Source organism: Solanum dulcamara, chromosome 1 (assembly GCF_947179165.1).
Source record: "Solanum dulcamara chromosome 1, daSolDulc1.2, whole genome shotgun sequence".
Taxonomy (NCBI): domain Eukaryota; kingdom Viridiplantae; phylum Streptophyta; class Magnoliopsida; order Solanales; family Solanaceae; genus Solanum; species Solanum dulcamara.
Window position 1 is genome coordinate 1,064,569 of NC_077237.1, and position 24,915 is coordinate 1,089,483.

A 24,915-nucleotide genomic window follows, 5' to 3' on the forward strand; every position below is an offset into this window, starting at 1 on the left:
TTGCTGGTTTTTCGTATTTGTTGGCCTAGGGATTTTTTAGATGCCGGGGGTTTGGGTCGAATTTTCTTGGATACTACCATAGTAACATTCCTAACGACCTGGGGAATGACTCCAATATCCTCGACGACGCTTTTGAGGGGTTTTGGAGTATTTTATTGGCGATGAAATAGGAATTAGGCAATTTTGCCAGTTTTTCGTGTGTGTTAGCCCATGGATTTTTTAGGTGCCGTGGATCCAGGTCTAATTTTCTTGGATTCTTCCATAGTATCATACGTAACGACCTAGGGAACGACTCCAGTAGCCCCGGCGTCACTTTAGAGGGCTTTGGGAGCATTTTAATGGCGACGCAATAGGAATTAGGCAATTTTGCAAGTTTTTCGTGTATGTTAACCCATAGATTTTTTAGGTGCTACGGGTCCGGGTCGAATTTTCTTGTATTCTTCAATAGTAGCATCCGTAACGACCTAGATAATGACTCCATAAGCCACAGCGGCTCTTTAGAGGGGTTTAGGAGCATTTTATTAGCGACGCAATAGGAATTAGGCAATTTTGCCAGTTTTTCGTGTGTGTTAGCCCACAGAATTTTTAGATATCGAAGGTTCGGGCCAAACTTTCTTGTATTCTTTCATAGTAGCATCCGTAACGACTTAGGGAATGAATCAGTAGCATTGGCGGCGCTTTGGAGGTGGTTAGGAGCATTTTATTGGTGACGCAATAGGAATTAGGCGATTTTGTCAGTTTTTCATGTGTGATAGCGCATAGATTTTTTAGGAGCTGGAGGTTCGGGTCGAATTTTCTTGTATTCTTCAATAGTAGCATCCTTAATGACCTAGGGAATGACTCAAGTATCCCCAACGATGCTTTAGAGGGGTTTCGGAGCATTTTATTAGCGATGAAATAAGAATTAGGCGATTTTGCCAGTTTTTCGTGTGTGTTAGCCCTTAGAATTTTTAGGTGCCTGGGGTCCAGGTCGAATTTTATTGTATTCTTTCATAGTAGCATCCGTAACGACCTGAGGAACGACTCCAGTAGCCCAGGGCGCTTTAGAGGAGTTTAGGAGCATTTTATTGGCGACGCAATAGTAATTAGGCAATTTTGCTAGTGTTTCGTGTGTGTTAGCCCACAAAATTTTTAGGTGCCGGAGATTCGTGTCTAATATTTTTGGATTCTTTAATTGTAGCATCCATAACGACCTAGGAAATGACTTTAGTAGCCCCGGCGGCACTTTTGAGGGGTTTAGGAGTATTTTATTGGCGATGCAATAAGAATTAGGCAATTTTGCATGTGTTTTGTTGTTTAGCCCACAGATTTTTTTGGTGCCGGGGGTTCTGGTCAAATTTTCTTGAATTCTTCCATAGTAGCATCCATAACAATCTAGGGAATGATTCTAGTAGCCCCGATGGCACTATAGAGGGATTTAGGAATTTTATTGGCGACGCAATAGGAATTAGGCGATTTTGCCTATTTTTTGTGTGTGTTAGCCTACAGATTTTTTAGGTGCCGGGGGTTCGGGTCAAATTTTCTTTGATTCTACCGTAGTATCATCCATAACGACCTGGGGAATGACTCCAGTAGTCCCGGTGGTGCTTTTTTGGGGTTCTGGAATATTGAATTGGTGACAAAATAGGAATTAGGCAATTTTGCCAGTTTTTCGTGTGTGTTAGCCCACAGATATTTTAGGTGTCGGGGGTCCAAGTCTAATTTTATTGGATTCGTCCATAGTATCATATGTAACGACCTAGGGAATGACTCCAATAGCCCCGACGACACTTTAGAGGGGTTTAGGAGCATCTTAATGGCGACGCAATAGGAATTAGGCAATTTTGCAAGTTTTTCGTGTATGTTAACGCATGAATTTTTTAGGTGCTGGGGGTCAGGGTTGAATTTTCTTGAATTCTTCCATAGTAGCATCCGTAACAACCTGGGGAACGACTCCAGTAGCCCTTGATGGTTCTTTTGAGGGATTTAGGAGTATTTTATTGGCGACGCAATATAAATTAGGTGATTTTGCCAGTTTTTCGTGTGTGTTAGCCCACAGATATTTTAGGTGCCGAGGGTTTGGGTCGAATTTTCTTGGATTCTTCCATAGTAGCATTCGTAAAAACCTGGGGAACAACTCCAGTAGCCCCGACGACGCTTTTGAGGGGTTTAGAAGTATTTTATTGGCGATGCAATAAAAATTAGGCAATTTTGCCAGTTTTTCGTGTGTGTTAGTGTACAGATTTTTTAGGTGTCGGGGGTCTGGGTGAATTTGTTTTGGATTCTTTCATAGTAGCATCTCCAATGACCTAAGGAACGACTCTAGTAGCCCCGATGGTGCTTTAGAGGGGTTTAGAAACATTTTATTGGCGACACAATATGAATTAGGCGATTTTGTTAGTTTTTCGTGTATGTTAGCCCACAGATTTTTTAGGTGCTGGGAGTTTGGGTTGAATTTTCTTGGATTCTTCCATACTAGTATCCGTAACGACTTAAGGAATGACTTCACTAGTACTGGCGGTGCTTTTGAAGGGTTTAAGAGTTTTTATTGGCGACGCAATACGAATTAGGTGATTTTGCCAGTTTTTCGTGTGTTTTATCCCATGGATATTTTAGGTGCCGGGGGTTTGGGTCAAATTTTCTTAGATTCTTCTATAGTAGCTTTTGTAACAACCTGGGAAATGACTCCAATAGCTTCGACGGTGCTTTTGAGGGGTTTAGGAGTATTTTATAGGTGACGCAATAGGAATTAGGCAATTTTTCTAGTTTTTCGTGTGTGTTAGCCCACAAATTTTTTAGGTGCCTAGGATTCAGGTTGCATTTTCTTAGATTCTTCCATAGTAGTATCCGTAACGACCTAGGAAATGACTCTAGTAGCCCCGGCGACACTTTTGAGGAGTTTAAGAGTATTTTATTGGAAACACAATACAAATTAGGTAATTTTGCCAGTTTTTCGTGTGTGTTAGCCCACAATTTTTTTAGGTGTTAGGGGTTTGGGTCGAATTTTCTTGGATTCTTCCATAATTGCATCTGTAACGACCCCAATGATGCTTTTGAGGGGTTTAGAAGTATTTTATTGGTGATGCAATAGAATTAGGTAATTTTGCCAGTTTTTCGTGTGTGTTAGCCCACAGATTTTTCTAGGTATCGGGGGTCTGGGTCAAATTTTCTTGTATTCTATCATTGTTGCATCTCCAACGACCTAAGGAACGACTCTAGTAGCCCTAACGGTGCTTTAGAGGGGTTTACAAGCATTTTATTGGCGACTAAATATGAATTAGGCGATTTTGCCAGTTTTCATAGTTGTTGGCCCACAGATTTTTTAGATGCCGGGGGTTTGGGTCAAATTTTCTTGGATTCTACCATAGTAACATCCGTAACGACCTTGGGAATGACTCCAATAGCCTTGACGGCGCTTTTGAGGGGTTTAGGAGTATTTTATTAGCGACGCAATAGTAATTAGGAGATTTTGCCAGATTTTCGTATGTGTTAGCCCATAGATTTTTTAGGTGCCGGGGGTCTGGGTCGAATTTTCTTGGATTCTTCTATAGTAGCATCCGTAACGACCTGAGAAAACGAATCTAGTAGGCCTAGGAATGATTTAGAGGGGTTTAGAAGACTTTTATTGGCAATGAAATTGGAATTAGGGGATTTTGTCAGTTTTTCGTATGTGTTAGCCCGCAGATTTTTTAGGTGCTAGGGGTCCGGGTCAAATTTTCTTGGATTCTTCCATAGTAGCATTCGTAACGACCTAAGGAACGACTTTAGTAACCCGACGGCGCTTTAGAAGGGTTTAGGAGCATTTTATTGGCGATGCAATAGGAATTAGGGAATTTGCTAGTTTTTCATGTGTGTTAGCCTACAGATTTTTTATGTGCCGGGGGTCCGGGTCGAATGTTCTTAGATTTTTCCATAGTAGTATCTATAACGACCGAGGGAACGACTCCAGTAGGCCTGGTAGGGCTTTAGAGGGATTTAGAAGCATTTTATTTGCGACGCAATACGAATTAGGCGATTTTTCCTGTTTTTCGTGTGTTAGCTCACGAATGTTTTCGGTGCAGAAGGTTCGGATCGAATTTTCAAGGATGCTTCCATAGTATCATCCATAAAGAACTAGGTAACGACTCCAGTAGCCCTACCGGTGCTTTAGAGGGGTTTAGGAGCATTTTATTGGCGACGCAAAAGAAATAAGGCGATTTTGCCAGTTTTTTGTATGTTTTAGCAAACAAAATTTTTAGATGTCAGGGGTCCAGGTCGAATTTTCTTTGATTCTTTAATAGTAGCATCCGTAACGACCTAGGGAATGATTCTATTAGCCCCGACGGTGCTTTAGAATGGTTTAGGAGCATTTTATTAGCAACGCAATAGGAATTAGGCGATTTTGCCAGTTTTTCGTGTGTTAACACCCACGGATTGTTTAGGTGCCGGGGGTCCGGGTCATATTTTCTTGGATTGTTCCATAGTAACGTCCATAACGACCTAGGGAATGAATCCAGTAGCCCGATGTCACTTTAGAGGGGTTTAAGATCATTTTATTGGCGATGCAATAGGAATTATGCAATTTTTCCAATTTTTCGTGTGTGTTAGCCTACGGATTTTTTAGGTGCCAGGGGTTTGGATCAAAATTTCTTGGATTCTTCCATAGTAGCATCCGTAACGACCTGGGAAACAACTCCAATAGCCCCGATGGTGATTTTGAGGGGTTTAGGAGTATTTTATTGGCGTTGCAATAGAAATTGGGCAATTTTGCCAGTTTTTTGTTTGTGTTAGCCCACAATCTTTTTTGGTGCCGGAGGTTTGGGTTGAATTTTCTTGTATTCTTTCATAGTAGCATCCGTAACAACCTAGGGAACGACTCCAGTAGACCTGGCGGCGTTTTAGAGGGGTTTAGGAGCATTTTATTGGCAATAAAATATGAATTAGGTGATTTTGCCAGTTTTTCGTGTATGTTAGCCCACCAATTTTTCGGTGCTGGGGGTCTGGTTCATATTTTATAGGATTATTCCATAGTAGCATCCGTAACGACCTAGGGAAGACTCTAGTAGCCCCGGCGGCGCTTTTGAGGGGTTTAGGAATATTTTATTGGCAATGCAATAGGAATTAGGCAATTTTGCTAGTGTTTTGTGTGTGTTAGCGTACAGATTTTTTAGGTGCCAGAGATTTGGGTCGAATTTTCTTGGATTCTTCCATAGTAGCGTCCGTAACGATCTAAGGAATGAATCCAATAACCCCAGCGGCGCTTTAGAGGGGTTTAGGATCATTTTATTGGCGACGCAATAGGAATTAGGCGATTTTACCAGTTTTTTATGTGTGTTAGCCCACAGATTTTTTAGGTGCCAGGGGTTTGGGTTGAATTTTCTAGGATTCTTACATAGTAGCGTCCGTAATGACCTAGGAAACGACTCCAGTAGCCCCGACAGAGCTTTAGAGGGGTTTAGGAGCATTTTATTAGTGACGCAATAGAATTAGGCGATCTTATTTTTTTTTTTTGTGATTTAGCCCACAAATTTTTGAGGTACCAAGGGTTCGGGTCGAATTTTCTAGTATTCTTTCATAGTAGCATCCGTAATAACCTAGGGAATGACTTTAGTATGCGCGACGACGCTTTAGAGTGGTTTAGGAGGATTTTATTGGCGACGCAATATAAATTAGGCGATTTTGCCAATTTTTCGTATGTATTAGCCTACAGATTTTTTAGGTGACGGGGTTTGGGTCGAATTTTCTTGGAAACTTCTATAGTAGCATCCGTAACGACTTGGGGAGCGACCCCAATAGGCCGGGGATGCTTTAGAGGGGTTTAGAAGCATTTTATTGGCTATGAAATAGGAATTAGGCAATTTTGCTAGTTTTTCGTGTGTGTTAGCCCATAGATTTTTAAGGTACCGGGGGTTTGGGTCGAATTTTCTTGGATTCTTCCATAGTAGCGTCCATAACGACCTAGGGAATGACTCTAGTAGCCCCGGCGGTGCTTTAGAGGGGTTTAAGAGCATTTTATTGGCGACGCAACAGAAATTAGGCAATTTTGCCAGTTTTTCATGTGTTAACACCTACGGATTTTTTAGGTGCCGAGGTCCGGGTCGAATTTTCTTGGATTCTTCCTTAGTAGCGTCCGTATAGACCTAGGGAATGAATCAAGTAGCCCTGGTGGCACTTTAGAGGGGTTTAAGATCATTTTATTGGCGAGGCAATAGTAATTAGGCAATTTTTCCAATTTTTTGCGTGTGTTAGCCAACGGATTTTATAGGTGCCGAGGGTTTGGTTCAAAATTTCTTAGATTCTTCCATAGTAGCATCCGTAACCACCTGGGAAAAGACTCTATTAGCCCCGACGATGCTTTTGAGGGGTTTAGGAGTACTTTATTGGCGATGCAATAGTAATTGGGCAATTTTGCCAGTTTTTTGTGTATGTGAGCCCACGGATTTTTTTAGTGTCGGAGGTTCGGGTTGAATTTTCTTGGATTCTTCTATATTAGCGTCTATAACGACCTAGGGAATGACTTCAGTAGCCCCGATGGTGCTTTAGAGGGCTTTAGGAGCATTTTATTGGCGACGCAATAGAAATTAGGCAATTTTGCCAGTTTTTCGTGTGTTAACACCCACGGATTGTTTTGGTGCCGGGGGTCCGGGTCATATTTTCTTGGATTGTTCCATAGTAACGTCCATAACGACCTAGGGAATGAATCCAGTAGCCCGATGTCACTTTAGAGGGGTTTAAGATCATTTTATTGGCGATGCAATAGGAATTATCCAATTTTTCCAATTTTTCGTGTGTGTTAGCCTACGGATTTTTTAGGTGCCAGGGGTTTGGATCAAAATTTCTTGGATTCTTCCATAGTAGCATCCGTAACGACCTGGGAAACAACTCCAATAGCCCCGATGGTGATTTTGAGGGGTTTAGGAGTATTTTATTGGCGTTGCAATAGAAATTGGGCAATTTTGCCAGTTTTTTGTTTGTGTTAGCCCACAATCTTTTTTGGTGCCGGAGGTTTGGGTTGAATTTTCTGGTATTCTTTCATAGTAGCATCCGTAACGACCTAGGGAACGACTCCAGTAGACCTGGCGGCGTTTTAGAGGGGTTTAGGAGCATTTTATTGGCAATAAAATATGAATTAGGTGATTTTGCCAGTTTTTCTTGTGTGTTAGCACACAGATTTTTTAGGTGCCGAGGGTTTACATTGAATTTTCTTGGATTCTTCTATAGTAGCATTCGTAATGACCTGAGGAAAGACTCCAGTAGCCCCGACGACGCTTTTGAGGGGTTTAGGAGTATTTTATTGGTGACGCATAAGGAATTAGGCAATTTTTCCAATTTTTCATGTGTGTTAGCCCACAAAGTTTTTTGGTGCCGGGGGTATGGGTCGAAGTTTCTTGGATTCTTTCATAGAAGCATCCGTAACGACCTAAGGAATGACTCTAGTACCCCGGCGGTTATTTAGAGGGATTTAGAAGCATTTTATTGGCGACGCAATATGAATTTGGCAATTTTGCTAGTTTTTCGTGTTTGTTAGTCCACAGATTTTTTAGGTGCCGGGGGTTCGGGTCAAATTTTCTTGGATTCTTCCATAGTAGCATCCGTAACGACCTAGGAAACGATTCTAGTAGCCCCGATGACGCTTTAGAGGGGTTTAGGAGTATTTTATTGGCGACGCAATAGGAATTAGGCAATTTTGCTAGTTTTTCGTGTGTGTTAGCCCACGAATTTTTTAGGTGATGGGGGTTCGGGTCGAATTTTCTTGAATTCTACCATAGTAGCAGCTATAACGACCTAGGGAACTACTCTAGTAGCTTCGGCGACGCTTTACAGTGGTTCTGGAGTATTGAATTGGTGATAAAATAGGAATTAAGCCACTTTGCCAGTTTTTCGTGCGTATTAGCGCACAGATTGTTTAGGTGCCAGGGGATCCATGTCTAATTTTCTTGGATTCTTACATAGTATCATACGTAATGACCTAGGGAACGACTCCACAGATTTTGCCAGTTTTTTTGTGTGTTAGCCTACAGATTTTTGAGGTGCCGAGAGTCCCGATCGAATTTTCTAGGATTCTTCCATAGTAGCTTCCGTAATGACCTAGGGAATGACTCCAATATGCCCGACGACGCTTTAGAGTGGTTTAGGAGCATTTTATTGGCATTGCAATAGGAATTAGGCAATTTTGCCAGTTTTTCATATGTATTAGCCCACAGATTTTTTAGGTGCCGGGGGTCCGGGTCGAATTTTCTTGAATTCTTTTATAGTAGCATCCGTAACGACCTGGGGAACGACCCCAATAGACCCGGGGATGCTTTAGAGGAGTTTAGGAGCATTTTATTGGCAATGAAATAGGAATTAGGCGATTTTGCCAGTTTTTCGTATTTGTTAGCCCACAGATTTTTAAGGTGTCGGGGGTCCGGGTAGAATTTTCTTGGATTCTTCTATAGTAGCGTCCGTAAAGACCTAGGGAATGACTCCAGTAGCCCCGGAAGTGCATTAGAAGGGTTTAAGAACATTTTATTAGCGATGCAATAAGAATTAGGCAATTTTGCCAGTTTTTCATGTGTTAGCCCACAGATTTTTGAGGTACCAGGGGTCTGAGTCGAATTTTCTTGGATTCTTCCGTAGTAGCGTCCGTAACGACTAAGGGAATGACACTAGTATGCCCGATGGCACTTTGGAGGGGTTTAAGATCATTTTAATGGCGATGCAATACGAATTAGGCAATTTTTTTCCTATTTTTCGTGTGTATTAGCCTACGGATTTTTTAGGTGCCAGGGTTTGGGTCGAAATTTCTTGGATTCTTCAATAGTAGCATCTGTAACGATCCGAGGAAAGACTCCAGTAGCCTCGGTGGCGCTTTTGAGGGGTTTAGGAGTATTTTATTAGCGACGCAATAGGAATTGGGCAATTTTGCCAGTTTTTTATGTGTGTTAGCGCACTGATTTTTTTGGTACCGGAGGTTCGGGTTGTATTTTCTTGGATTCTTCTATAGTAGCATCCGTAACGACCTAGGGAACGATTCCAGTAGCCTCGGTGGCACTTTTGAGGGGTTTAGAAATATTTTATTGGCGACTCAATATGAATTAGGTGATTTTGCCAGTTTTTCTTGTGTGTTAGCACACAGATTTTTTAGGTGCCGGGGGTTTGCATTGAATTTTCTTGGATTATTCTATAGTAGCATCCGTAACGACCTGGAGAACAACTCCAGTAGCCCCGACGACGCTTTTGAGGGGTTTAGGAGTATTTTATTGGTGACACATAAGGAATTAGGCAATTTTTCTAGTTTTTCGTGTGTGTTAGCCCACAGATCGTTTTGGTGTCGGGGGTCTGCGTCGAATTTTCTTGGATTCTTTTTCATAGTAGCATCTCCAACGACCTAAGGAACGACTCCAGTAGCCCCGGTGGTGCTTTAGAGGGGTTTAGAAGCATTTTATTGGCGACGCAATATAAATTACGCAATTTTGCCAGTTTTTCATGTGTGTTAGCCCACAGACTTTTTAGGTACCGGGGGTTCAGGTCGAATTTTCTTGAATTCTTCCATAGTATCATTCGTAACGACCTAGAGAACGATTCTAGTAGCCCCGGCAGCGCTTTAGAGGGGTTTAGGAGTATTTTATTGGCGACACAATAGGAATTAGGCTATTTTGTCGGTTTTTTGTGTGTGTTAGCCTACGAATTTTTTAGGTGTAGGGGTTCGGGTCAAATTTTCTTAGATTCTATCCTAGTAGCATCTGTAACGACCTGGGTAACTACTCCAGTAGCCCCGGCGGCGCTTTACAGGGGTTCTGGAGTATTGAATAGGAGACAAAATAGGAATTAAGCAATTTTGCTAGTTTTTCGTGCGTATTAGCGCACAGATTTTTTAAGTGCCGGGGATTCAGGTCTAATTATCACGACCCAACCCCGTAGGCCGCGACTGGGGTCCGACCTGGAACCCCCATACACATATCTATTAGCTGTGGTTACATTAAATCGTAAATAATATAATATCAGGTCACAGAGCCCTACTGGGCGATAACATTTTCATAACCCTGTAGCCCATTTCATTTGTACCCCAACATGATAGGGAACACAAGACGACAAGGCTGCCATAACATAATCACATATATCATCTATCATGTAGACTCATCTGAATCAAACTGACATACATAACCCACATATACATGTCTGCAGACCTCTAAAAATATTAATGACAACATATGGCGGGACAAGGCCCCCGCCGCACCCCTGAATAAACAAAACACTTTTTATACATCAGTGGACAGTATCAAAACTAGGACTCGATATAATGGAGCCTCTTCCAGCTGAGCTGAACGGAATCCTAAAGTGACGGACTCCCAAAACCTGTATCGGTACCTGCGGGCATGAAACGCTGCCCCCCCGAAGAAAGGGAGGGTCAGTACGACATATGTACTGAGTATGTAAAACCCAATATGATACAACTGGAAGCATATCCGAAATAGAAAAGCAAGGGATAAAATATCAAATCAAAAATCAGTACCTGGAAAAGTAAAATCATGCATGCTCAAATTTTCAATATAGCCGGCCCTACCAGGGGTCCGGTGAATCATATCTGTAGTATCAGTATCAGGCCCCATGCCATCGCCACCTTATTACAACACATCATCATCATCATATATACATACGTACCCGGTCTTCTAGTGAAGGGATCGGTGGACAATGCAGTGAATTGCACGAATCTTATAGCCGGCTCGGGACTCGGAGAAGAAGTATTACAGTATACACGAGTAGAGTAGGGAGAAACAAAACACAATTTAAATCATTATCTGAGACTCAATGAAGTCATCAAGTGAATCATCACTTGGAGGTCAAGGTAGGAATGTAATTGTTTCAAGTGCCCTCTAACTCTCACTCGGGGCTATATCAGTTAAGATCTCAGGTACCCTAGACGCATACTAAAGTAAGGCCAATTCACTTATGGAATCAGAACATTTTTTTTATCAAATAGTTCTAAGACTTGGAGTCTGTACATTCATACTTCTTTAACGTATAGGAGTTTCCAGGGAAACAGTTTAATTACCATAGAGTTCAACATCCAGTAGTAAATAAGAGATACTTAAGAATGGAATTACCCTAGAGCTCGTATCACATTTAGCTTACAACTAGGACATGCCAAAAAGAAAGTGAGTAAACTCTATGTGGTCTGTACTTTTCTTCATGGGCTCGGTGAACCACTATGGCACTGTAATCTCATTTTCGTATAAAATACATCTCAATGGAAATGAGAGATAGCTTTCCATACCTTACATTCTGACACATAGAAGCCCTACTAGGCAATACTTAATCTTCACAGGAACTCTAATACTGAATAGTAGATAGGGGTTATGAGGCGTACTCGAACTTCTGGGAATGGAATTATCCCCGTACTTCATATACAATTCACTTAAGGCTTAACATTGCCAAAAGGAAAGAAAGATATCCTTACGAACTTATACCAAAACATGCCAAGAGAAAGCTTTACATACCTTTTGGGAGTTACCCTTTATCCTGCTCGTCTCTTCGTCTTCTGAACCTATTCCATATGAAAGTAATACGAATATCAACTACTCTTAACTTTCCAGTATCTTAAGTTACGCCTTAATGTTAATGGAATTTATTTCCTTAGTCGTTTCCTCGACTAGTTCTTTAGCTTGTTAAGGCGTTAACGAAAATTGGGCAGCACCTCCCCTATAATGTGCCCTATATGAATTTCCAATTAGGTCCCTAAGACCTACAGCCAACCAACAACAACAACCTGCAGCAATTCATACCAACAATATACAATATAGACTACAAACGACCTTTCCAAAATACGATATCAAGTAGGGTTTCTAGTTTCCATTTTTGCCAAACCTTTAATCGTACGAAGCGGGGGGTCGTGTGGATGCAACCAGAAGCTCCCCCACCTAATTTAGGAAATATTTAGACCCTTCAACCACAATCCACACCCCTTCAGCAGTACCTCACTAGAACAACGCTTTATTTCGACAACAATTCAACTATAACGACTACAAATTAGTTTATTCCGAACGCCAAGTATTTCTAAGCCATTTTCATATTTCCAGCCACCTATAGGGCGTGTAACACCCTTTATAACAATGCCATAAAGTCCAAATTAAAAGAAGAAACCTTACCTTACCCGAAATTGGCCAAAATTGTCAAATCGCAACTCGAAACTTCTTCAAACGCGCTGAAATTGAGCGGGCTGTTTGTGAGACTTCCTCGCTGCCCCAAATTGGATTTTATCATTATTAGACAGAGTCATATAACCACGGGATACCATAATTAATTAATTCATGAAACGAAACTCGGAAGCTCACCTCCTCTAGCCAAACCCGTAGCCTCCCTCCCTTACACCTTTCACGTTTTCCTCTTCTTTTTCTTCCAACTCTCTAATTGTAAAGCTGGAGTTTTAGTTCCATGAAAGTCTTAAAACACATATATACATATTCACGTACTTAAGGTACACCGTATATAATTAATTCACGAAAGAAAATTGAAAAACTCACCTTTAATCTTCAACGACGATGGCTGCCTCTCTATTTCCCTCTTTCACGTTTTTTTTTCTCCAAGGCTGCTGCTATTTTTGGATAATGAACAACTAAGGAGTCATATACACATATATATATGAGGTGACATGTGTCAGGCCCTTATTGGCCACCTTCATATGCGGCCAATGGGGTGCTGCCACGTGGCAGTGGGGTCCACCTCCCCCAAGCAGGTAGGTCACCTACTTGACCCCAAGCAGGTGGGTCACCTGCCTGCTTGAGGTGCTGCCATGTGTCACCCTCCTAGGCTGCCACGTGTCAAAAAATTTTTCCTCCCTCGTGGGTTCGTAATCTCATTTGTAATCTCGTCTCACTTTAAGAGCCTATGAAACCCTTGCTACGTAAGCTTGGTATGTAATCAAGTAACTTACGTATGTAAGATTTCTAAATTAGTAGCTTACGTAGATACGTCGAGTCCTACGACTCGTTACTTGGCCTCCTATTCCTTCCGGATTCTTATGATTCCCCTTCCAACCTTCTCTACCACGGGGTATCACATCCTTCCTTCGTTGGAGTCATTTGATAGTGTCGTAGCATATTCGGTTCATATGGTAATGTCCAAGGAACTTATGAGGCATTCTGAGTTTAAAAAGGTAAGGTGTAACATCCTTCCCCCCTTTAGAACATTCGTCCCTGAATGTTAAACAAAACTTCCGTTAGAACTTATACAGACCATCGGGGGATTCGTTTCTATTTCCTTACACATATTTTCATCGAAGTACTTAGTATACGAGTTTCAGGAGTTGGGGTTACCTGTTGACCTGGTGTTTTATGTCCTCTTTTTAATTTCTCAGGTCATCCCCTTTTCTGGTTTTTATTTTGCCACAGTACTTTGACGGAAGGCACGTCCTCAGTTCGCAACCTTCTAATTTGCCAATCGAAGATGGTAATAAGTTTCTCCTCGTAGGATAACTCTTTCATCTCATGGATTTCATTTATAAGACATACTATGGGTGGATCGCTAGTACCTTCGCGAAATATCTATATCTGATAGACTGGTCGTATGGTCTCCAAATCAGGTGGTAAGCTCAACTTACCAGCCGCGTTGCCCACCTTATGCGCAACCTGATACAGTCTAACATATTTTGGGTTAAGTTCCTTTTCTAGGTGACCCCATTATGAACATCCAATCATCAACTTGAACTCTGCATGTCGACGTCGATTATCTGTATATCATTCCTGCCGACTCTGGGCTTTTAGTCAATAGTTTGCTTAATCCTGTTTGGCCTACCAACTTAGTCTTTTCCCCATCAGGGGGACCTATAGGCGCTTCCTTACAACATCTTGTAGGGGGTCATTTGGATACTGAAATGATAGCCCTTCTCGTAGGCAAACCTAATAATTGATAGACGATAGTCCTAGCTACACTTAAAGCCAACCTCATAAGCTCGCAATATATTTTCTAGCAGTTGATAGTATGCTCAGTCTATTCAGAAGCCCGAGGTAAATGCGGTATGAAGGTCTGTCTGTGCTCCCGACCTCTTCTTGGACTGAGGTCCAAACGTTAACCATAGTTGAAGTCCCTCTATCTGAGATATTAGCTGGGGAACTTCACGGAATCTTACTACTTCCTTGTTATATAACTTCATCTCATTCAAGTTGCATAGGTGGTCTTGCTTGAAAGCAAATGGGCTGATTCGTTAGCCATCTCGCAATAACCCGTATAGCACCCTACTCTTGAAGAGTTTAGAATAGGTGTGTGGTGACGTTGATAATTCGAGAATCCTTAGCTTCGTATAGTTTTTCTCGACTTTCTTTAGAACTTTAACTGGCCTATATAGTTATTCTGTGGTTTTCCACTCGTTAACTGGTTCTATGTTGAAGAACTGTGGCATTCAAGTGTGTCGTCAGTTAGCAATTAGTTAATCCTTCTTGTTTTGCTTAAATCCTTGTTAGAATTGCCTTACGTATCTTATAATACTCTGGGTACATAATCTCATATCGTTTCTCTGTCGCTAGTTCAGATTCTTCCATCTCGCGTGATCATACCAGCACTAACACATTCAGTTCCATCAGAATTTCGAAGTTAAGCGTACTGGGGCGAGAGTAATATTGGGATGGGTGACCTCCCTGGGAAGTCTTCGTGTCGCGTTTCACTGTAATCCTTTCCACGACGTGCGGCCACTCAATTTAGCCTAAGATTTACCTCAGTGTTGTCTCGCGAGTCTTTATGTTTTGCCTTGTCCCTTTCTCTGTTATCTTGCAACCAGTATCAGTGTAGACATTTAGTTCCGCTATGACCATATCCCTTTTTGTACGCACCCATTCATTAGGGTGGGCTACTGAGTAGCGCCAAAGTTTGTTCATATAGTGACCCTTGGAGCCGCTTTGAGTCTTGTCTATTATTAGCTGGCATAACTTTAAAGGAATTTGACATATACGCTTCCCTATCCTCGATTCACTTTGTGTCCTTTTCATTTTCTACCACAGAAGACTTTTTATTCCTTTGTCCTTGGTTATATATCTATCGCAACATTATTTGCGACCAACTCTATAGCTAACATTTTGGCTTTTGGTCTAGCATGCTGTCATTATCCTTCGTAATGTCTCTTAAGTTGGTTGATATCCTTTCACGGTTACACTTTTCTGTTTTTATACGCAACTGCCTTCTAGTGTTATGTTGTTCAGGGTCTCGTCACAAACTTCTTAACGCTGCCTCATGTAGAATTCTGGCTTCTATCCAATTATTGCCAGCTTTCGGACCTTTCTAACTTGGTTCGGCCGGATACCTTATTGAAGTTTAGACGTTCCTCTCAAATATATTCCCATATCGATTGCCTTCACCTTACTTTTGCCATTTTCTCATTAACTTCCCCCCTTTAGAGGGTACTCGTGCTTTCCTCTGTTTGTACTTGTAGTCATTCCAATTTCAATTAGGCGGTACTAGTATTCTGGGAATAACTATTCCAGGTTTTCTTAAAGTAGTGGCTTTGTCCCAACCTATATCCTTTGTTTCTTAGGATGAATGGAAGTTGTTCCAATTATTCCTTAAGTTTCCATCCTCGTCCCTTGAGGGTTCCACTATTTTTGGGGCGACGTGGTGTACCCGCGTCATTGTTTTGTATCTTAAGCTCCATACTCTTACTGCGTACTCAACGCAGACTTTTAACTTAGTTAGCCGCTACTAATGGCGCCTTATTAGCGGTCTCACTTTATCCTTGCATACTCGTATCACACTATTTAATTCATACTTATATATCCCCCTTTTTGTTCGTATTCGTTTTCAGTTCCTGACATCCCTCTGAGGTGCTTCTATTCGAAGCTCTTTCCCCAATTAGTCGGTGGAGAACTATAAATTGTTATCGTAACCCCTCTCCCAATAATGGTCGGAAGAAACTCGAATCTCTCCATCATCATAGTACTTCCATTTTTTTTATACTCGACCTACCTGGTCTCCTTCTGAGTTTATCTCGAGTTACAAACAACTTATCTCATTTACAATTAGGAACTGGAGGTTTGGTATTTTTTTTCCAAAAAGAGTAAAACTCATTCGCGTGACATCTTATCCTTCATCCTGAGCCTTCTATTTATATTCCTACAGTACAAATACGGCTGGAGATACCGTAGTCTAAACTTTACTACTTAGATAAGCTTTTGGTCCTTCGAAATAAAATTCTTCAAATAAAAAGGGTACTTGATATCAATCTCCAGGACATCTTAAACATCTATGTTTCATTCCCTGTTCTCGTCCTGGGAAAATTTCGGCAGAGTTTCCTCTATATTTCTTACTTATCCCAAACCTGCACGCAGAAAATATCAACAATGCCTCACAGGGCCAACACATATATATATTCGTGTCACGTCATATTACCGCCACCATGCCTCGTAGGGCCAATATATACATACGTTTATCATTATTTCCTGTTACAGCCACACAGGGACCTCTACATTATTTAAAAACAACACTGACAAAACTACCCCATATAGTTAACAAAACTCTCCCTATCCTGTGCCTGCATCTCACTTAGTCCCTTGTTCGTCCCAGTGACCTAGGAGATGAGGTATACTCTTCCTCCTCCTCATCTGTGTACCATTTACTTGTCTGTCCTTCATCATCTCCCTCGCTTGAGTCCGTGAGACCCAAATAACCCGGCGACTTCTGGTTTACCGACGTCCAAGATAAGGGGCTTGAGTATGCAGTAACACTTACCGTAGAAGCCGGCCTGACATAGTGCTCCGTCATCAAAGCAACTAGCGTGGCTTCCGACACAGCTTCCCGGATCATTGGACATTCTGGGGCTATCGTCGTTGGGCCTTCCAGGGAATCAGCCTTACTCGTATACTGGGAGCCCTCCGAAGGATCAGTCTCGATCGAATAACTAGGGTCTTCCGAGGGGTCAGTTTCAATAGAATAGCTCAGACTCTTTCTGCTCGGTCCTGGAGCCGGAGATCTCAGCCCCGAAGGTCCCCTAGGGGCCTTTCCCCCTCCCCCTCCGCTGTCTGGAGCTGGTTGTTCCATTCTTTGCCCCGATTTGCACATATCTATAAGAAAGTACATTAGAAACAATTTTCTTTTTAGGGACATTATCGTACGCATAACAGTTTAGTAAGGAGGGATCATCCTAACGACATAGCTTTATCGCACGATCTTAGATACCAAAGGAAGGTAACATCTTAAATGCCCTATAGCTTCCTGTTTATAGATGTGGTGCGCAACACACCGATAAACAAGACTCTACTAGATACGGTCTGCAGACAATCCAAGGATGAACTGCTTTGATACCACTTCTGTCGAGTCCCAACCCCGTAGGCCGCGACTGGGGTTTGACGTGGACCCCCCATACATATATCTATTAGCTGTGGTTACATTAAATAGTAAATAATATAATATCAGGTCACAGAGCCCTACTGGGTGATAACATTTTCATAACCCTGTAGCCCATTTCATTTGTACCCCAAAATGACAGGGCACGCAAGCCGACAAGGCTGCCATAACATAATCACATATATCATCAATCATGTAGACTCATCTAAATCAACCTGACATACATAACCTACATATACATGTCTGCAGACTTCTAAAAATATAAATGACAACATATGGTGGGACAAGGCCCCCGCCGCACCCCTGAATAAACAAAACACTTTTTATACATCAGTGGACAGTATCAAAACTAGGCCCCAATATAATGGAGCCTCTTCCAGCTGAGCTGAACGGAATCCTAAGCTGACGGACTCCCAAAATCTGTATCGGTACCTGCGGGCATGAAACGCAGCCCCCCCCCCCCGAAGAAAGGGGGGTCAGTACGACATATGTACTGAGTATATAAAACCCAATATGATACAACTGGAAGCATATCCGAAATAGAGAAGCAGGGGATAAAATATCAAATTAGAAATCAGTACCTGGAAAAGTAAAATCATGCATGCTCAAATTTTCAATATAGCCGTCCCTACCAGGGGTCCGGTGAATCATATCTGTAGTATCAGTATCAGGCCCCATGCCATCGCCACCTTATTACAACACATCATCATCATATATATACATACGTACCCGACCTTCTAGTGAAGGGCTCGGTGGACAATGCAGTGAATTGCACGAATCTTATAGCCGGCCCGGGACTCGAAGAAGAGGTGTTACAGTATACACGAGTAGAGTAGTGAGAAACAAAACACAATTTAAATCATTATCTGAGACTCAATGAAGTCATCAAGCGAATCATCACTTGGAGGTCAAGGTAGGAATGTAATTGTTTCAAGTGCCCTCTAACTCTCACTCGGGGCTATATCAGTTAAGATCTCAGGTACCTTAGACGCATACTAAAGTAAGGCCAATTCACTTATGGAATCAGAACATTTTTTTTATCAAATAGTTCTAAGACTTGGAGTCTGTACATTCATACTTCTTTAACATATAGGAGTTTCCAGGGAAACAGTTTAATTACCATAGAGTTCAACATCCAGTAGTAAATAAGAGATACTTAAGAATGGAATTACCCTGGAGCTCGTATCACATTTAGCTTACAACTAGGACATGCCAAAAAGAAAGTGAGTAAACTCTATGTGGTCTGTACTTTTCTTCATGGGCTCGGTGAACCACTATGGCACTGTAATCTCATTTTCGTATAAAATACATCTCAATGGAAATGAGAGATAGCTTTCCATACCTTACATTCTGACACATAGAAGCCCTACTAGGCAATACTTAATCTTCACAGGAACTCTAATACTGAATAATAGATAGGGGTTATGAGGCGTACTCGAACTTCTGGGAATGGAATTATCCACGTACTTCATATACAATTCACTTAAGGCTAAACATTGCCAAAAGGAAAGAAAGATATCCTTACGAACTTATACCAAAACATGCCAAGAGAAAGCTTTACATACCTTTTGGGAGTTACCCTTTATCCTAGTCGTCTCGTCGTCTTCTGAACCTATTCCATATGAAAGTAATACGAATATCAACTACTCTTAACTTTCCAGTATCTTAAGTTACGCCTTAATGTTAATGGAATTTATTTCCTTAGTTCTTTCCTCGACTAGTTTTTTAGCTTGTTAAGGCGTTAACGAAAATTGGGCAGCACCTCCCCTATAATGTGCCCTATACGAATTTCCAATTAGGTCCCTAAGACCTATAGCCAACCAACAACAACAACCTGCAGCAATTCATACCAACAATATACAATATAGACTCCAAACAACCTTTCCAAAATACGATATCAAGTAGGGTTTCTAGTTTCCATTTTTGCCAAACCTTTAATCGTACGAAGCGGGGGGTCGTGTGGCTGCAACCAGAAGCTCCCCCACCTAATTTAGGACATATTTAGACCCTGCAACCACAAGCCACACCCCTGCAGCATCACCTCACAAGAACAACGCTTTATTTCGACAACAATTCAACTATAACGACTACAAATTAGTTTATTCCGAACGCCAAGTATTTCTAAGCCATTTTCATATTTCCAGCCACCTATAGGGCATGTAACACCCTTTATAACAATTCCATAAAGTCCAAATTAAAAGAAGAAACCTTACCTTACCCGAAATTGGCCAAAATTGTCAAATCGCAACTCGGAACTTCTTCAAACGCGCTGAAATTGAGCGGGCTGTTTGTGCGACTTCCTCGCTGCCCCAAATTAAATTTTCTCATTATTAGACAGCGTCATATAACCACGGGATACCATAATTAATTAATTCATGAAACGAAACTCGGAATCTTACCTCCTCTAGCCAAACCCGTAGCCTCCCTCCCTTACACCTTTCACGTTTTCCTCTTCTTTTTCTTCCAACTCTCTAATTGTAAAGCTGGAGTTTTAGTTCCATGAACGTATTAAAACACATATATACGTATTCACGTACTTAAGTTACACCGTATATAATTAATTCACGGAAGAAAATTGAAAAACTCACCTTTAATCTTCAACGACGATGGCTGCCTCTCTATTTCCCTCTTTCACGTTTTTTTTTCTCCAAGGCTGCTGCTATTTTTGGATAATGAACAACTAAGGAGTCATATACACATATATATATATATATATGTGATTATGTTATGGCAGCCTTGTCGGCTTGCGTGCCCTATCATGTTGGGGTACAAATGAAATGGGCTACAGGGTTATGAAAATGTTATCGCCTAGTAGGGCTCTGTGACCTGATATTATATTATTTACGATTTAATGTAACCACATCTAATAGATATGTGTACGGGGGGTCCAGGTCGGACCCCAGTCGCGGCCTACGGGGTTGGGTCATGACACTAATTTTCTTGGATTTTTCAATAATATCGTACGTAACGACCTAGGGAACGACTTCAGTAGTCCCAGCGGCACTTTAGAGGGCTTTAGGAGCATTTTATTGGCGATGCAATAGGAATTAGGCGATTTTGCCAGTTTTTCTTATGTGTTAATGCATAGATTTTTTAGGTGTCGGGGGTCCGGGTCGAATTTTCTTGGATTCTTCCATAGTAGCATCCGTAACGACTTGGGGAACGACTCCAATAGGCCCGGGGATGCTTTAGAGGGGTTTAGGAGACTTTTATTTGCAATGAAATTGGAATTAAGCGATTTTGCTAGTTTTTCGTGTGTGTTAGCCCACAGATTTTTCAGGTGCCGTGGGTCCAGGTCAAATTTTCTTGGATTCTTCTATAGTAGCATCCGTAATGACCTAGGGAATGACTCCAGTAGCCCCGATGGTGCTTTAGAGGGGTTTAGAAGCATTTTATTGGTGACGCAACAGAAATTAGGCAATTTTGCCCGTTTTTTATGTGTTTACACCCATGGATATTTTCGGTGCCGGGGGTCCGGGTCGAATTTTCTTAGATTGTTCTATAGTAGCGTCCGTAACGACTTAGGGAATGAATTTAGTAGCCTCGGTGGCGCTTTAGAGGAGTTTAAGATCATTTTATTGGCGACGCAATAGAAATTAGGCAATTTTCCTAGTTTTTCGTGTGTGTTAGCCTACGGATTGTTTAGGTGCCGGGGGTTTGGGTCGAAATTTCTTGGATTCTTCCATAGTAGAATACGTAATGACCTAGGGAATGTCTCCAGTAGCCCCGACAACGCTTTTGAGGGGTTTAGGAGTATTTTATTGGCTATGCAATAGGTATTGGACAATTTTGCCAGCTTTTTGTGTGTGTTAGCCCACAGATTTTTTTGGTGCCGGAGGTTTGGGTTGAATTTTCTTGGATTCTTCTATAATAGAATCCGTACAGACCTAGGGAACGACACCAGTAGCCTTGGCGGCACTTTTGAAGGGTTTAAGAGTATTTTATTGGCGACGCAATATGAATTAGGTGATTTTGCTAGTTCTTTGTGTCTGTTAGCGCACAGATTTTTTAGGTGCCGGGGGTTTGCGTTAAATTTTCTTGGATTCTTCTATAGTAGCATCCGTAACGACCTGGGGAACGACTCCAGTAGCTCCGACGGAGCTTTTGAGGGGTTTAGGAATATTTTATTGGTGATGCATAAGGAATTAAGCAATTTTGCCAGTTTTTCGTGTGTGTTAGCCCACAGATTTTTTTGGTGTCGGGGGTCTGTCTCGAATTTTCTTGGATTCTTTTATAGTAGCGTCTCCAATGACCTAAGGACTACTCTAGTAGCCCCGGCGGTGCTTTAGAGGGGTTTAGAAGCATTTTATTGGCGACGCAATATGAATTAGGCAATTTTATTTTTCGTGTGTGTTAGCCCATAGATTTTTTAGGTGTCGGGGGTTCTGGTCGAATTTTCTTGGATTCTTCTATAGTAGCATCTGTAACGACCTAGGGAACGATTCTAGTAGCCCCGGCGTCGCTTAAGAGGCATTTAGGAGTATTTTATTGGCGACGTAATAGGAATTAGACGATTTTGCTAGTTTTTTTGTGTGTGTTAGCGCACAGATTTTTTAGGTGCCGGGCATTTGGGTCTAATTTTCTTCTATTCTTCAATAGTATCATACGTAACGACCTAGGGAATGACTCCAGTAGCACCGGCGGCACTTTACAAGGGTTTAGGAGCATTTTATTGGCGACGCAATAGGAATTAGGCAATTTTTTACAGTTTTTCGTGTGTGTTAGCCCATGGATTTTTTAGATGCCGGGGATCCCGTTCGAATTTTCTTAGATTCTTCAATAGTAGCATCCGTAACGACCTAGGGAACGACTGCAGTAGCCTGGCGGTGCTTTAGAAGGATTTAGGAGCATTTTATTGGCGACGCAATAGAAATTATGTTATTTTGCCAGTTTTTCGTGTGTGTTAGCCCACAGAATTTTTAGGTGCCGGGGGTTCGGATCGAATTTTCTTGGATTCTTCCATAGTAGCGTCCGTAACGACCTAGGGAATGACTCCAATAGCCCCGACACTGCTTTAGAGGGGTTTAGGAGCATTTTATTAGCGACGCAACAAAAATTAGGCAATTTTGCCAGTTTTTCGTGTGTTAACACTCACAGAATTTTTAGGTTTCGGGGGCCGGGGTCGAATTTTCTTGGATTCTTCAATAGTAGCATCCGTAATGACTAAGGGAATGACTCCAGTATGCCCGACGGCGCTTTAGAGTGGTTTAGAAGCATTTTATTGGCGAAGCAATAGGAATTAGGTGATTTTACCAGTTTTTCGTGTGTGTTAGCCTACGGATTTTTTAGGTGCCAGGGTTTGGGTCGAAATTTCTTAGATTCTTCCATAGTAACATCTGTAATGAGCTGGGAACGACTCCGGCAGCCCCAACGGTGCTTTTGAGGAGTTTAGGAGTATTTTATTGGCGACGCCATAGGAATTGGGCAATTTTGCAAGTTTTTTGTGTGTGTTAGCCCACGGATGTTTTTGGTGCCGGAGGTTTGGATTGAATTTCCTTGGTTTTTGCCATAGTAGCATCCGTAACGACATAGGGAACGACTCCAGTAGCCTAGGCGGCACTTTTGAGGGGTTTAGAAGTATTTTATTGGCGACACAATATGAATTTGGTGATTTGTTACCAATTTTTTGTGTGTGTGTTAGTACACGAATTTTTTTGGTGCCAGGGGTTTGCGTTGAATTTTCTTGGATTCTTCTATAGTAGAATCTGTAACGACTTGGGAAATGACTCCAGTATCTCCGACGGCGCTTTTGAGGGGTTTAGGAGTATTTTATTGGTGATGCATAAGGAATTATGCAATTTTTCCAGTTTTTCGTGTTTGTTATCCCACAGATTTTTTTGGTGTCGGGGGTCTGGGCCGAATTTTCTTGGATTCTTTCATAGTAGCGTCTCCAATGACCTAACGACCTAAGGAACGAATCCAGTAGCCCCAGCAGCGCTTTAGAAGTGTTTAGAAGCATTTTATTGGCAATAAAATAGGAATTAGGCGATTTTGCTAGTTTTTCGTGTGTGTTAGCTCACAGATTTTTTAGGTGCTGGGGGTCCGGGTAGAATTTTCAAGAATTCTTCCATAGTTGCATCCTTAATGACCTAGGAAACTACGCTAGTAGCCTCGGTGGCTCTTTAGAAGGGTTTAGGATCATTTTATTAGCGACGCAATAGGAATTAGGCGATTTTGCCCGTTTTTCGTGTGTGTTAGCCCACAGATGTTTTAAGTGCTGGGGGTCCGGGTTGAATTTTCTTGGATTCTTCCATAGTAGCATCCGTAAAGACCTAAGGAAGGACTCCAGTAGCTCGGCGATGCTTTAGAGGTGTTTAGGAGCATTTTATTGGCAACGCAATTAGAAATAGGCGATTTTGCCAGTTTTTCGTGTGTGTTAACCCACGGATTTTTTAGGTGCCAGGGGTCCAAGTTGAATATTCTAGGATTCTTCCATAGTAGCGTCCTTAACTACATAGGGAACGACTTCAGTAGCCCCGGCGGTGCTTTAGACGGGTTTAGAAGCATTTTATTAGCGACGCAATAGGAATTAGGCAATTTTGCTAGTTTTTCGTGTGTGTTAGCCCATGAATTTTTTAGGTTCTGGGCGTTCTGGTCGAAATTTCTAGGATTTTTCCATAGTAGCGTCTGTAACAACCTGGAGAATGAATCTAGTAGCCTCGGAGGCGCTTTAAGGGGGTTTAGGAGCATTTTATTAGCGACACAATAGAAATTAGGCAATTTTGCCAGTTTTTCGTGTGTGTTAGCCCACAGATTTTTTAGGTGGCGGGGCTCCGAGTCTAATTTTCTTAGATTCTTCCATTGTAACCTCCGTAATGACTTAGGGAACGACTTCAGTAGCCCCAGCAGCGCTTTATAGGGGTTTAGGAGAATTTTATTGGCGACGCAATAGGAATTAGGCAATTTTGCCAGTTTTTCGTGTGTATTAGCCCATGGATATTTTAGGTGCCGGGGGTACGGATTGAATTTTCTTGGATTCATCCATAGTAGCATCCGTAGCGACTTAGAGAACGAATCTAGTAGCCCGGGAGGTGCTTTAGAGGGGTTTAGGAGCATTTTATTGGCAATAAAATAGGAATTAGGCAATTTTGCCAGTTTTTCGTGTGCGTTAGCCCACGGATTTTTTAGGTGCTGGGTGTCCAGGTCAAAGTTTCTTGTATTATTCCATAGTAGCGTCTGTAATGACTTAGTAAAATGACTCCAGTAGCCCCGACGATGCTTTAGAAGGGTTTAGGAGCATTTTATTGGCGACGCAATAGGAATTAGGCAATTTTGCCACTTTTTCGTGTGTGTTAGCCCACAGAATTTCTAGGTGGCGGGGTCCGGGTCTAATTTTCTTGGATTCTTCTATAGTAACGGTTGTAACAACCTAGGAAAGGACTTCAGTTGCCCTAAAGGTGATTTAGAGGGGTTTAGGAGCATTTTATTGACGACGCAATAGGAATTAGACAATTTTGCTAGTTTTTCGTGAGTATTAGCCGACGGATTTTTAAGGTGCCGTCGGTCCGGGTCGAATTTTCTTGGATTCTTCAATAGTAGCATCCGTAACGACCTAGGGAATGACTTCACTAGCCTAGTGGCACTTTAGAGGGGTTTAGGAGCATTTTATTGGCGACGCAATAGGAATTAGGCAATTTTGCTAGTTTTTCG

General features: G+C 41.8%; 1 pseudogene; it reads left to right on the forward strand.

Annotated features, from left to right (window-relative positions):
- The first annotated feature begins 14,475 nt into the window (after positions 1 to 14,475).
- LOC129904581 (5S ribosomal RNA) lies at positions 14,476 to 14,595 on the forward strand (annotated as a pseudogene).
- The last annotated feature ends 10,320 nt before the right edge of the window (positions 14,596 to 24,915 follow it).